The 15,104-nt window shown below is 43.2% G+C and overlaps 1 protein-coding gene across 6 annotated transcripts in view; it reads right to left on the bottom strand.

Moving 5' to 3' along the window:
* WIZ (WIZ zinc finger) overlaps positions 1-15,104 on the bottom strand; it is a 172,115-nt gene that overhangs the window by 39,565 nt on the left and 117,446 nt on the right. The window lies entirely within an intron of this gene.

Raw genomic sequence — 15,104 nt, 5'->3', positions numbered from 1 at the left:
AGAGAACACAGAGATAAGATTGATAACATTGCACACCTCCTCGCTCTCATGTGACTCAAACCCTCTCTCACACATACACCAAAAGGGCACTTGTATGTTGGTGGGCAGACAGCAGCTATATTTTCAACAGTTCTGATCTGTTATTGCTTTAACTGTGGAAGTGGGAACACTGCAGTATCTTTAGCTGGACACAAGCTTTTAACATTAGATGTCCCATTATTGTGATGATAATGCAAATCTTTAGACCCACATAAACAAACCTGGCAGCTTAAATTATTTTTCTGGCAACTAGCAAATCCATACAAAACCAGCCAAGCCGGTCAAATACCAGCCAGGAGGTAACCCTACCTCCTACACCTGCAAAGGCTATATGTAAATGGCAACCAATTTGACAGCGAGGAGCCTGTAGCTTCGGTCCCATTGCAAGAAATGGTATGTTGGCTATTTTGAGCAAGGGCAAAAATTCATAAGATTCCTGCCAGATACCAGGAGATCTGGAGAAAGCTTTAAAAATGCACAATATTGCAAGAGCTGGCCACTGTTATACTTTTGAGACTCGATAACACAAGGGAATCAGTTCAGGGCTAGGAGATGAGGAAGCTGGTGACTCACCTGGCCTCTACAATTTGTTTATAAACATTAAATCTTTTAAAAGATGTTTTTATATAGGGAAAAAAAAGTGAGAGGCTATGAGTACATGTGCACTGTTTCTTTAAACAGATAGCAGTCAGCCAAGTAGGAAGGGTCCGGGGAAGGGTGAGATGTGGATGCTCTTGCATGGAGTGGGAGAGGGGTGGGTGTTTGTGGAAGAAGAATTATTTTCTAAACATTATAGAAAACTTTCTAACAAAAAATGTATTGGAATATATCAAGTGAGAGTAATAACTGGGAATTGTCTTACAATACTTTATTAGATGCCCTCAAACCACAATTCTGCAATCATGATAGGGTTCTTTCACTAAAATAAAAAAAATAATTCTATTTGAAGGGGGGAAATGAAAGAATAAATTAAAATATAACATTTGATATATTTATATATAGTACACCTGGGGGAATTCTGCGCCACTGCATGTGCGCGTAATTCATGTGCTGTGCATATTTTTAATTTTTTATGCAGAAAATAGCTTCTGCCAGGAAGTTCTGCCTTTTGCTCACCAGAGTGTGCTGTGGCACTAGAACAGAGTAGCTGCTCCCAGCCAGCCCCAGATACCATAGGGCAGAGAAAGAACCTGCAGTGCGTTCTTCACAGCACTTGTCGGGCCAGGTCAGGAGACAGGTTATGGGATACTGACAGCGTGGGGCACATAGGGCTGCTGGAGGTAACACACAGGGCATCATACGGGATAGTCGGGGAGGACAGACTGAATGGGAGTGGAGGTGCAGGGCCACATGAGGGAAGGGGGCTGAGTGAGGGCACAGGCACATGGGGATAGGGGGAAGAGAGTGCAGGGCTACATGGGAGAAGGGGGACAGATGAGTGGGGGCACAGAGATACATGGGGACGGGGGAGAGGAGGTGCAGAAAATGTGGAAATGGCAGACTTAATGACTTCTTTGTTTTGGTTTTCACCAAGAAGGTTGGTGGCAATTGGACGTCTAACATAGTGAATGCCAGTGAAATTAGGTAAAATCAGTCTAAAATAGGGAAAGAACAAGTCAAAAATTACTAAGGGCTGGTCTACACTAGGGGGAAGGGGGGAAATCGATCTAAGATATGCAACTTCAGCTATGCTATTTGCATAGCTAAAGTTGACGTATCTTAGTTCGACTTACCTGGCCGTCCTCACAGCGACGAGTCGACTGCCGTGGCCTCCCCCGTTGACGCTGCTTACTCCTCCTGCCAAGGTGGAGTACGGGCATCGATTTGCAGATCAATTTATTGCGTCTAGATGAGACGCGATAAATTGATCCCCGACAGATTGATTACTACCCGCCAATCTGGTGGGTAGTACAGACGTACCGTTAGACAAGTTAGTTGTCTTCAAATCACAAGGGCCTGATTAAATGCATCCTAGAATAATCAAGGAGCTGAATGAGGAGATATCTGAGCCATTAGCCATTATCTTTGAAAAGTCATGAAAAACAGGAGACATTCCAGAAGACTGGAAAAGGGCAAATATAGTGCCCATCTATAAAAAGGGAAATAAGGACACCCTGGGGAATTACAGACCAGTCAGCTTAACTTCTGTACCCGGAAAGATAATGGAGCAAATAATTAAGCAATCAATTTGCAAACACCTAAAGATAATGAGGTGATAAGCAACAGTCAGCATGGATTTGTCAAGAAAAAAAAAATCATGTCAAACCATCCTGATAGCTTTCTTTGACAGGATAACAAGCCTTGTGGATGGGGGGGTGGAGGGGGGAGAAGCAGTAGATGTGGTATATCTTGACTTTAGTAAGGCTTTTGATACTGTCTCATATGACGACCTCAAAAACAAACTAGGGAAATACAACCTAGATGAAAAAGCAGCAAAGAGTCCTGTGGCACCTTATAGACTAACAGATGTATTGGAGCATGAGCTTTCGTGGGTGAATACCCACTTTGTCAGATAAGGTGAGTGCATAACTGGTTGGAAAATCATTCCCAGAGAGCAGTTATCAGTAGTTTACAGTTATGCTGGAAGGGCATAATGAGTGGGATCCTACAGGGATCGGTTCTGTTCAATATCTTCATCAATGATTTAGATAATAGCATACAGAGTACACTTATAAAGTTTGTGGAGGATACCAAGCTGGGAGAGGTTGCAAGTGCTTTAGAGGATGGGGGAAGGATAGCTCAGTGGTTTGAGCATTGGCCTGCTAAACCCAGGGTTGTAAGTTCAATCCTTGAGGGGGCCACTTAAGGATCTGGGGCAAAAATCAGTACTTGGTCCTGCTAGCGAAGGCAGGGAGCTGGACTCGATGATCTTTCAGGATCCCTTCCAGTTCCGAGATAAATAAATATATGGAGATATACCTATTAAAATTCAAAATTAACTGAAGAAATGGTCTGAAATAAATAGGATGAAATTCAATAAGGACAAATGCAAAGTACTCCACTTAGGAAGGAACAATCAGTGACACACATACAAAATGGGAAATGACTACCTAGGAAGGAGTACTGTGGAAAGGGATCTGGGGGTTATAGTGGATCACAAACTAAATATGAGTCAGTGTAACACTGTTGCAAAAAAGCAAACATCATTCTAGGATGTATTAGCAGGAGTATTGTAAGCAAGACACAAGTAGTAATTCTTCTGCTCTACTCCATGCTGATTAGGCCTCAACTGGAGTACTGTATCCAGTTATGGGTGCCACATTTCAGGAAAAATGTGGACAAATTGGAGAAAGTCCAGAGAAGAGCAACAAAAATGACTAAAAGTCTAGAAAACATGGCCTATGAGGGAAGATTGAAAAAATTGGGTTTGTTTAGTCTGGAGAAGACTGAGAGGGGATATGATAACAGTTTTCAAGTACATAAAAAGTTGTTACATGAAGGAGGGAGAAAAATTGTTCTTCTTAACCTCTGAGGATAGGACAAGAAGCAATGGGCTTAAATTGCAGCAAGGTCAGTTTAGGTTGGACATTAAGAAAAACTTCCTAACTGTCAGAGTGGTTAAGCACTGGAATAAATTACCTAGGGAGGTTGTGGAATCTCCATCATTGGAGATTTGAAAGAGCAGGTTAGACAAACACCTGTCAGGCCTGGTCTAGAGATAATACTTGAGTGCCTGCCTTGAGTGCAGGGGACTGGACTGGACTAGATGACTTCTCGAGGTCCCTTCCAGTTCTATTATTCTAAGGGGATAGGGGGAGGAGATGCAGGGGGATGCTGAGTGGGGTCACAGAGACACATAGGGATGGGGGGAGGGGGTGCAAGGACACATTGGGACGGGTGCTGATGTGCCTGACTGAATGGGAGAGGCTAGGGGTCAGCCAGAGTCTGCATGGGCAAAGCTTCCTTAACAATCTCCCACCCGCCGAAACCCACCCAAACCAAAACAAAAACAACTCCCTGTTCCATACTTTTTCCACCCATATCCAACAACCTTCCAAGTTCACACCCAGACTCCTTCCCAGCAATTACTTCCCTCTGTATTCGCCAAGCCTTTGCACTGCTTCTGAGGGGTGCGGGAAATACAGTTCTGTATTGTAGTTTAAATGAATTATTACTCAGAGTTCTGTATTAATATGCCTAGTAAGGAATCTGTTTGTCAAAAAACATTTCTTGAATCTTTTTTGGTTGTCTATATTGTTAGCGACATACTTGTTGACAGGTATTTTGAAATAAATTACCAAAATAACTGAAACTGATGTGATTATATTGGGTTATTTTGAAAAATAAAATATGCAGCATTTTGCAGAATTTTAAAATGTTGTGCACAGAATTTTAATTTTTGGTGCATAATTCCCTCAGGAGTACAGGAAGCTGAAAGCAATTAATACAAATCAGCAGTTAGGCAATGCAGATAGTGGATAAGGGAAGCTAAAGGTATTTATGGCTAGTAGTGTTCTTCAAAATATAACAGAAATGAATGAAATCCTAGCAGTAATACAAGTATGATACTAGACAAGGATAAAATTATCAGCATGATGCAGAAAAGGCCAAAGAATGCAATAAACATTTCTATTCTGAATTCAGAAAGAAGCTGGATTATGTATCTGACAGTAATAATGAAATACTTTGTTCCATTAGTAACTAAGGAAGACGTTAAACAGAAACTTTTAAAGTAAAACATTTTTAAAGCTGCAGGAGTGGATAACTTGCACCCAAGAGTATTAAAAGAATTGGCTAAGGAGTTCTCTGAACCATTGATGTTCATTAACACGTCATGGAACATACCGGAAGTTCCAGAGGCCTGGAAAAAAAACTAACGTGTAAAAAGGGTAAAAACTTGGATGGATATAGAAAACTTTAGACTTGGCAGTCTGACATCAATCTTGGACGAAATCATGGTAAGGCAGATATGGGATTAAAAGGCATGGTAAGGCAGCGAAGGATTAAAAGATGCTAGCATAAATAATGCCAGTCAACTTTTTTTTTTTTAAACAGAACAATCTTGATTTTTGTTTTATGAGAGTATAATTTTAGTTGATAAAAGGTAACTGACACAATACGCTTAGACATCTGTAAGTATTTAGTCCCATATGATATTCTGGTAAAAATTAGCACTATATAAATATAAATCAATGCAACCTACATAAAAAGGATTAAAACGAGGGAAGTGATAGGTTGCAAAAAGGAATTCTAAATGGGAAATCAAAATCCAATAATCTCTAGTGGGGGCCTACAAGGATTGGTGATTGGCCCAGTGCTATTCAATATTTTATATCTATGATGCAGAACATTACACAAAAAACAGTGGAGTGGTAAATAATGATGGGGACAGGCAGGGCCAGCTCTAGTGTTTTTGCCACCCCAAGCAGCAAAAATAAAAATAATAAAAAAAAAACCATGATTGCGATCGGTGGCAACCCGGTGGTAGCTCTACCGCCGCTTCTTCTACGGCGGCAATTCGGCAGCACTCCGAGAGGGAGTGACAGCCCCGCCGCCGAATTGCTGCCGAATGGCCGGACGTGCTGCCCCAGGCACCTGCTTGCTAGGCTGGTGCCTGGAGCCGGCCCTGGGGACAGGTCAGTTGTACAGATTGAGCTGGATAACTTGGTAAGATGGGTTCATTTGAGCAACATGCATTTAAAAACAGCCACATCTAGGAAAAAAAACCATAAGTCATACTTGTAGGATGCTGCTGTATTCTGGAAAGCAGTGACTCTGAAAGAGACTCTGAAGTCATGGTGGAAATCAACTGAACATGAGCTCCCAGTGTGATGCTGTAGCTCAAAGAATGAACACCATCCTCAGATGTATAAACAGGGAAATAAGCAGGACTAGTGTTATACAACATTATGAGACCATTACTGAACCCTATGTACACTCTGGTGTCCAAACTTGAGGAGAATTTGAAAAACTGGAAAGAGAATTAAGAATGATTTGTGATGTATGAAAAAACTGCCTTAGAGCGAGAGACTGAAGATGCTCAATCTATTTAGTTTATTGAATAGAAAGTTAAGAGATGGACTTGAACATGGTCTACAAGTACCTACACGGAGGGGAGATTTCTGATAAGCAGAGGGCTCTTTGATCTAGCAGAAAAAAGGCACAATGAAATCCAATGGCTGGAAGTTGAAGCTAGACAAATTCAAACTAGAAAAAAAGGTTCCAATTTTTAACAGTGCGGGGAATTAACCATTGGAATAACTTAATAATTCTCCATCACTTGCAGTCTTGAAGTCAAGACTGAATGTCTTTCTAAAAGATCCATTTTAGCTCAACTAGAAGTTATGGACTGAATGCAAAAAAATTAGGTGAAGCTCTCTGACCTGTGCTATGCAGGAGATCAGACTAGATGATCATAATGGTCTTTTCTGGCCTTAACATCTATGAATCTATGGGGAGAAAAAAAAAGTTGCAGTTTAGTCAGATCTTGGGACCACAGTGTTCTCATGCCAGTGGTGTGCAAACTAAGTCAAACAACTGGACTCCTTCAAGTTCTTGGAATATTTTTAGTTCATTATGCACAATTAAAAACATCATATCCACTTTTGTTGAGGCTGCAGCCCATTCACTCCATGCTCCCCTCCCCCCTGCAAACAGACTGAGATGTTCATGGAGTGCTACTAAGCTAAGGGCCTTCTACGTGGGGCTAAAAGGAGTCAAGGCCTCGCCTCTGAGACATACAGCCAGAGCCAGGAGAGCGTACTTCACTGCAAGATTAGGTGAACTGGGAGATATGGAGCCAGGAAGAAATTCTATGACATCATAATAGAATCACAGAATATCAGGATTGGAAGGGACCTCAGGAGGTCATCTAGTCCAACCCCCTGCTCAAAGCAGGGCCAATCCCCAACTAAATCACCCAGCCAGGGCTTTGTCAAGCCTGACCTTAATCTTAGATTAGATTTCTTAATTTTGTAGGGGCTATGGAAGAAGTGAATTGTCTGGGATATACTGACCATAAATTCACAGGGTCCTCGTAGTCTGAGTCCAGTTCACAGAATTGTAGGCTATATTTGGTACTTATCTGGAAATCCAAATCAGTGGAAGGAGTAAATTTCTGAGGGAAAGAGCCCAGATCAGCAGAGGTGGCAGCTTCTCACAGTTGCCAACTTGGTTTTCATGTGCACACACTTGCCATGAAAGGTCACTGCACACCCTGTTTAAACAAAACCTGGGCAGGCAAAGCAGCTCAGGTCACTCTCTGCTCTCATGAGTAACTTTCCATTCCTCACACTGAGCAGGAGACTGACCGAGAGAAACAGCGGGAACCTGCACTCCAGCCTCTGGCGTAATGGAAACCGTGGCGGAAGAGCATGAAGTACTAACAGAAATAGGTGTGCAAGAGTTAGCACTGGGTCATTGCTAAGTCATGAGCTACCCTCCCATGGATGCATTGCAGATCTCGTGAATGACTGTGATTCAGTATGAGTGAAACAACTAAAAAGGATCCCTTCTGATCTCACTGTGTTAGGAACAGACTACACTGCTGGATGCCTAACAGGACAGGCTTGTAATGCTCGCACAGTAACCAAGGACAGGCTTTCTATGGCTTTAGATTGCGCAGCTGTGGCCCTCCCATACAGGTTAACAGAAGCAGCAGGATAGAAGAGCTTAAAATTAAGCCTGCAGGTGGAGCTTGAGAGGGTGGCGAGGCTTACAAAAATGGAGAAAAAGACCTTCAGATAGACAAGCTAGGGCTGGGCCAAAGGGAGAATCATGACTGAAGGTGGTGGAGCCTTCCTCCTTGAGGCAGTTCAGCATGAAGCCTGCAGGGGGAGTTTGGAGAAGGGAGGTGAAAGAGTCCTGTGCATGTGCACACAGACACACAAGTGCTGAGACTTTCTTTTCTCAGGGGGTACCTCATAGAATGCAGGTATGACAGGAAGACATATCCTTGGAATATGTAGGCTCCAAACAGATATACTGGTCTCAGGGACAGACAGACATGACTGTGACTTTCCCTTGTCACTACAAGCAGGTAGCCACCAACAAGCCACACCTAGAAGGCTCCAGCTAGAGCAGCTGGTGGCAAGAAAGGTGAGTACTCTGCACAAATTAAAACCACTGACCCAGTGATCCATGAAAACATCAAAGAAAACCTCCAGGAAAAGCACAGCACAACCGATATCCTTTCCAAACGGATACGCGTGTAGGGGCTGGCTTTGTGTAAGTGGCATTCCACTTTCAACAGGTGATGCTTAATCACAGAGGACCACTGCTGTGCACATGAATGGGAAGCCTGGGATCATGGTTAGCTCTAAGCACCAACTGATATTTGCATGCTCTCTTATTAACCATCCAATCAATCTTTGAAAAGCTTTAGTCCATCAATGCTTGGGCTGCAAACAAACAGACATTACAAAAACGACAGGGCTGCCCCTGAGTTTAGCTATGAAGAAGCTCTCTCTGCTGCATAAGACCTTCAGGTTCACTCACATTAGCTAAGTAGTGATGGGTTTATTTATCTCTAAGCAAAATGGGGGCAGCTCCCTTTTAAACACTGGTTTGGGTTATCTTTGAACAATCCAGCAGTCAGCTGAGATTAGTTCAAACCATCCAGCCCTCTGAGCGGGGATAATCTCTCTGTTCTCCACCAGGCATCTCCTCCTTAACATCCACTTCTTCCAGTTGCTTTCCAGCCATAGAGGCAAAAGTCCACCAACAGGCTCTGTGTTGAATGTCCACAGGGCAGCAGATTAACAAATGATACAAATGCACATTTGCTCCTGCAATACTACTGCAGTTCAGTGCTGTGCCTATGGAAAATGACACATGGGTTTGGGTAAGGCAGCATAACATCTGTTTTCTGTTTCTTCATGATTAGCATTCTGCTCTTTTAAATTAAGGTGCAGATCAGTCAAACAGGCAGGCACCATTGCTACTGCATCAGCTATCCCAGAGCAGGAAGAGGTGAAAAGGTACAAAAAGTCTCTAGATCTATACCTAATATGTTTCTTGCATTTGACTGCTAGATATGAGAGCAGTCCCCAGGACAGAGAAAGGCAACAACAGCCTAAGGGAGGAGAGCTATAGTACGTACTTGGAAGGATATAGATCGTGAAGAACACTGAACAAGTGGAGAGGATAAATCATGGGCAACCAAACATCATCCTAGCTAAGTTTACCTCTAGCAAGGAGGAGCTCACATTTGCCTAGCACCTTCCATAGCAGAAAAATCTCAAAGTGCTTTACAAGCAATCAGCAAAGATCGCTTTGCCTGCCACTTAAGCACAGCCTTCTGCCAGGTGATACTGGCCGCTGTTTAACTGAGCACAATAGGCTAGGGCAGGAAGTGAAGAATACAATAACCACTTGAAAGTGGAGTGGGGGGAAATTCAGGGAGGCAGAATAATTCCCCAGTTGGAATTTGACCAAGACACTCAGGTTATCATCAGCAAAGAATCCTGTGGCACCTTATAGACTAACAGTCGTTTTGCAGCATGAGCTTTCGTGGGTGAATACCCACTTCTTCGGATGCAAGTAGTGGAAATTTCCAGGGGCAGGTATATATATGCAAGCAAGAAGCAAGCTAGAGATAACCAGGTTAGTTCAATCAGGGAGGATGAGGCCCTGTTCTAGCAGTAGAGGTGTGAAAACCAAGGGAGGAGAAACTGGTTCTGTAGTTGGCAAGCCATTCACAGTCTTTGTTTAATCCTGAACTGATGGTGTCAAATTTGCAGATGAACTGGAGCTCAGCAGTTTCTCTTTGAAGTCTGGTTCTGAAGGTTTTTTTGCTGTAGGATGGCCACCTTAAGATCTGCTATTGTGTGGCCAGGAAGGTTGAAGTGTTCTCCTACAGGTTTTTGTATATTGCCATTCCTAATATCTGATTTGTGTCCATTTATCCTTTTCCTTAGAGACTGTCCAGTTTGGGCGATGTACATAGCAGAGGGGCATTGCTGGCATATGATGGCGTATATTACATTGGTGGACGTGCAGGTGAATGAACCAGTGATGGTGTGGCTGATCTGGTTAGGTCCTGTGATGGTGTCGCTGGTGTAGATATGTGGGCAGAGTTGGCATCGAGGTTTATTGCATGGATTGGTTCCTGAGCTAGAGTTACTATGGGGCGGTGTGCAGTTACTGGTGAGAATATGCTTCAGGTTGGCAGGTTGTCTGTGGGCGAGGACTGGCCTGCCACCCAAGGCCTGTGAAAGTGTGGGATCATTATCCAGGATGGGTTGTAGATCCCTGATGATGCGTTGGAGGGGTTTTAGCTGGGGACTGTATGTGATGGCCAGTGGAGTCCTGTTGGTTTCTTTCTTGGGTTTGTCTTGCAGTAGGAGGCTTCTGGGTACACGTCTGGCTCTGTTGATCTGTTTCCTTATTTCCTCGTGTGGGTACTGTAGTTTTGAGAATGCTTGGTGGAGATTTTGTAGGTGTTGGTCTCTGTCTGAGGGGTTAGAGCAGATGCGGTTGTACCTCAGTGCTTGGCTGTAGACAATGGATCTTGTGGTGTGCCCGGGATGGAAGCTGGAGGCATGAAGGTAGGCATAGCGGTCAGTAGGTTTTCGGTATAGGGTGGTGTTAATGTGACCATCACTTATTTGCACCGTGCTGTCTAGAAAGTGGACCTCCCGTGTAGATTGGTCCAGGCTGAGGTTGATGGTGGGGTGGAAGCTGTTGAAATCTTGGTGGAATTTTTCCAGAGTCTCCTTCCCATGGGTCCAGATGATGAAGATGTCATCAATGTAGCATAGGTAGAGAAGGGGTGTGAGTGGACGGGAGCTGAGGAAGCGTTGTTCCAGGTCGGCCATAAAAATATTGGCATATTGTGGGGCCATGCGGGTGCCCATAGCGGTGCCACTGATCTGGAGATATATATGGTCATCAAATATGAAATAGTTGTGTGTGAGGATAAAGGTACAGAGCTCAGCAACCAGTTGTGCTGTGGCATCATCAGGGATACTATTCCTGACAGCTTGTATTCCATTTATGTGTGGGATGTTTGTGTAGAGAGCCTCTACATCCATGGTGGCTAGGATGGTGTTTTCTGGAAGGTCACCAATGCATTGTAGTTTCCTCAGGAAATCAGTGATGTCACGGAGATAGCTGGGAGTGCTGGTGGCATAGGGTCTGAGTAGAGAGTCCACATATCCAGACAGTCCTTCAGTGAGAGTGCCAATGCCCGAGATGATGGGGCGTCCAGGATTTCCGGGTTTGTGGATCTTGGGTAGTAGACAGAATAACCCTGGTCGGGGCTCTAAGGGTATGTTGGTTTGTTCCGGTGTTAGTGTAGGGAGTGTCCTGAGTAGATGATGCAGTTTCTTAGTGTATTCCTCAGTGGGATCTGAGGGAAGTTTCCACTACTTGCATCCGAAGAAGTGGGTATTCACCCATGAAAGCTCATGCTGCAAAACGTCTGTTAGTCTATAAGGTGCCACAGGATTCTTTGCTGCTTTTACAGATCCAGACTAACATGGCTACCCCTCTGATACTTGACAGGTTATCATCCTTACTCAGAAAAGGCATTGTGAGGTTTTCAGTTACCACCAGGGCCAAAACTTCTTTACATTTCACACAGACATGACAGCTCCAACAGCACAATTCTCCCTTTGGTTCAGTCCTGACTCAGAATGCACCATTTTTTGCACCACCCTCTTTATACCTTGCATTTTCCTATCCAAATACATGTCCCGAGTTCTTATCTTCTATTGGATCCAACTTAAAACTCTTGCCATGGGCCTGAACATCAGATATTTCCACTCCCCCCCCCACACTTTTATTTTCATTTGTTCAGATGTTTTTACAAACAAATCAGATTTTAAGGTCAAAAGGGACAATTATGATCAGCTGGTTTGACCTCCTACATAACCTAGGCGAGAGAACACCACCCAGTAATTCCTGCATCCAGCCCATGGTTGATCTAGAGCAGATCTTTCAGCAAGACAACCCTTTTCCACTGATACTCTCTGGTTAGTTTTTGTTTGTGTATCATGCAAATGGGGAGGTTTACAGGAAGACGACAGTAGGAGAGCCTCTGCCGCAGGAAGACTAAGGCCTGGTCTACATCTAAAACTTAGGTTTACCTAGCTATGTCGCTCTGCAGTTATGAAAAATTCACACCTCTGAGATGCAGTATACCTAACACTGCTAAAACGGAAGAATTCTAGGTGCCACCTCTGGAGGGGTAGATTTACTACAGCAATGGGAATAGGCCTTCCATCACTCTAGCAAGTGACTACACTACAGCGCTACTGTGGCATACCTGAGGTGCTGCTTTTTAGGGCTTTATCTGGCTAATTCCTGTAACACCAGACACCGTGACAACTTCAGAAAATTGACACAACCTAGAGGACAATTAATAAAGTGCTAAAAGAAATTAGTGTCTATCTTCTCCTGAAGCTGAGCTGCAGGTCCTGACAATCAAAGTGTATCCTGACAACAGGGGCCTTGCCACCAGAAATGTATGGTTTAAATGTAGGGTCTAACAGTGAGCTATTCCCTGCCTGGAGAGAAGCTTCTCAAATAACCAGAGTCAATACCAGTCGGCTTTTTCCATGATCCACACCTGGAAGGGGACAGGAAGGAAACAGGAACTCTGTTCTGAGAGACGTGAGCACAGGTGTTATACATTCTCCACTCACAATAGTCCAGGGACAGGTTTAATGCATCTCAGCTAAGCCTTATGATTCCCACATCAACTGTAACTCACAAGAGGCAGTGTGAGTTAGTAGTTAAAAGTAGAGGAGTGGCAGACAGGAAACCTGGGTTCTATTCCTGACCTTTTTAGTAACTTTTGGCAAATCAGCTTGCCTCCATGTGCCCTTAACTACCCACCTGTAAAATGGAGGTTGGATGTGGGGTTGGTGTATAATACTCACCTTCATAAGGGACTTTGAGATGAAGACTGTTACTGTGGTGCAAAGTCATAGACTTTACAAGCATAAGTTCAACAGAAGACATAGCAAAACATAAAATACTATCTATGCACAAAGGAACAGCTGTATGAAACTCTTCATGTGCTGGCTTTTGGGATTATCAATTGCAAACTATAGTGTCCCATTAACTTTTTTTGCAGTTACAAAAATGTGTATATTATGGAATTAGCGTAAAAAAACCCAACAACCCAGAAGTCTCTCACGAGAGAGATTTGTTAGTTTCAGGAGAAGGAATTACCTAAGTGCTAGAGGTCTTGAAGGAGCCATTTTAAAATTCAGCCGGACTCAAACTAATTAAAAGATTTACTCAAATTCTCAGAAAGCAGATTTTGTACTCAGGGAGGGAGTGCTGTAAATTGGGGTGGATAGCTGTGTTCTCTATGCATAATCAAGAGGCTTTGTTCCTTGTTCAAATGCAAAACTCAACTCAGTCTTAACTCTGGAGTTGTGTCTATCACCTACATAATGCTGGGTGTGTGTTAGTTACACTTCAAGTTTTTGAAGCCCTAAACATAGGCCTTTAGCTTTCCAGATTAATCTCTTTTTCTGAGATCCCACTGCCCCAGCACACTAGTAATGAGACTATAAAACAGAATAAAGTAAGCAATATTTAAATCCAAGAGATAGCTTTTAAAGGATTTGCCATACTCTTGCCCTGGTTTCAGAGCAACAAGGCTTATCGCTGGGTTTTCCCCACAGCCATATCACTTAACACTCACTCTCTCCTAAACACACACACTTTGGCATAAACAAGCTGATCGAGGTTTAGATAAGAAATGGAAGCATAGGAGACTCTGTTCCACTCAGGCTCCAGTACGGTACTAATCATTGTGGGACCTCAGTGCTTTCCGAGAGGGCAAGACATTTCTTTACTGTTTCTTTGACCAAACCCAGGAGTCCCATTTTCTTTCTGTACTTCATGGGACAGGTTTTTAGATAGTTTTTGACACTGTAGCAGCATCAAATGGATGAGTCCGGATTGTAAGGAATCCGTGCAATAGCTTCAGTGTTCACATGATTGTAGCAGTAGCTTTCCTTGAGCAAAGCTGAAATATTATGCCCTAAGTGGAGTACACTTTGGAGGTCCCAGAGCATGACACAGTCAGGTTGGCTTTGTATTGGGAAGTCAAGAGAATGCTGTTTTTATGGAGAGATTCACATTGGATCACACAGCTAAACAGTTTGACTATCATGGCACAAAGTGACAGGTATATTGGAGTAGGTAATTTTTTTCCTGGACTTTGATAAAAGCCAAACAGTTGGCAATGCTCTGAGGCTGAGAGGGGTGTGACATGTGCATTGATCAAAATTTAGCAGGAAACATTTTCAATTTAGGTACTGGGTCTACATTACTTCCTAAAGGTGACTAATGGCATAACAATTGAGATAGGAATTAACACTAATATTAGCACTACTGGCCCTAATTAATATGCCTGAACTTAGAACACTGGATCAATCACCCTCATTTCTTGTTTGCATTTACAGTACACTCCTGTATTGGATGGCCTGGGGACATCTGAAAGTTTTGGATAACTGGGTGTTCGAATAAGCAGAAGTGCTATTAACTAACATCAGGCTACTTGAGGGATGCTGTTGTTTTGGATAACTAGGACTTTTGGATAAGAGGAATTTGTAGAACTAGAATTACACTGAAAATCCAAAGTGAGGGTTAGGGTCTCCCATTTTTTAAACTCTGTCTTCATTGAGAATGATTTGCTACTGAAAGGCTTTTGAAGTGACTCAACTGACTGAGGCACTTTCCCTTTCCATTCATTTAATTTATTAACAAGAGCACATGTACATTCTGGGAGTAGGGCTGATTTTTAACAAGACCAACACAGTATTCTAAGTAAGTAAACTGCATGTATTAGAAAAGCATATCTGCAGTCTTTCATGGAACCTGTGGCTTGAAGCTGCTGAAGTGCCAGCCAAAGACAGCAACATTTCTAAGACACCAAAACTGCTTACGAGCATATGCAAGAGGTGCATCAAGGCACTGTGTCTATGACAAGCCCATAGCTCACATCTTACTAGCAGCCAGCCACAGTCACAAAGCTATATGCATCTACTGTGATTTGACTTGCCAAGTAGAGCTGTGTTTTTCAGATAATTCATTTATATTCATCTTCAAGAATCCTTTTAGATGCACATAGGGCACGAGAAGCATGCCAGCACACCCTACAT

This window comes from Mauremys mutica, chromosome 20 (genome assembly GCF_020497125.1).
Source record: "Mauremys mutica isolate MM-2020 ecotype Southern chromosome 20, ASM2049712v1, whole genome shotgun sequence".
Lineage (NCBI taxonomy): Eukaryota > Metazoa > Chordata > Testudines > Geoemydidae > Mauremys > Mauremys mutica.
Note: the sequence above shows the minus strand (reverse complement) of the source record. Positions and strands in the feature narration are given on the sequence as shown.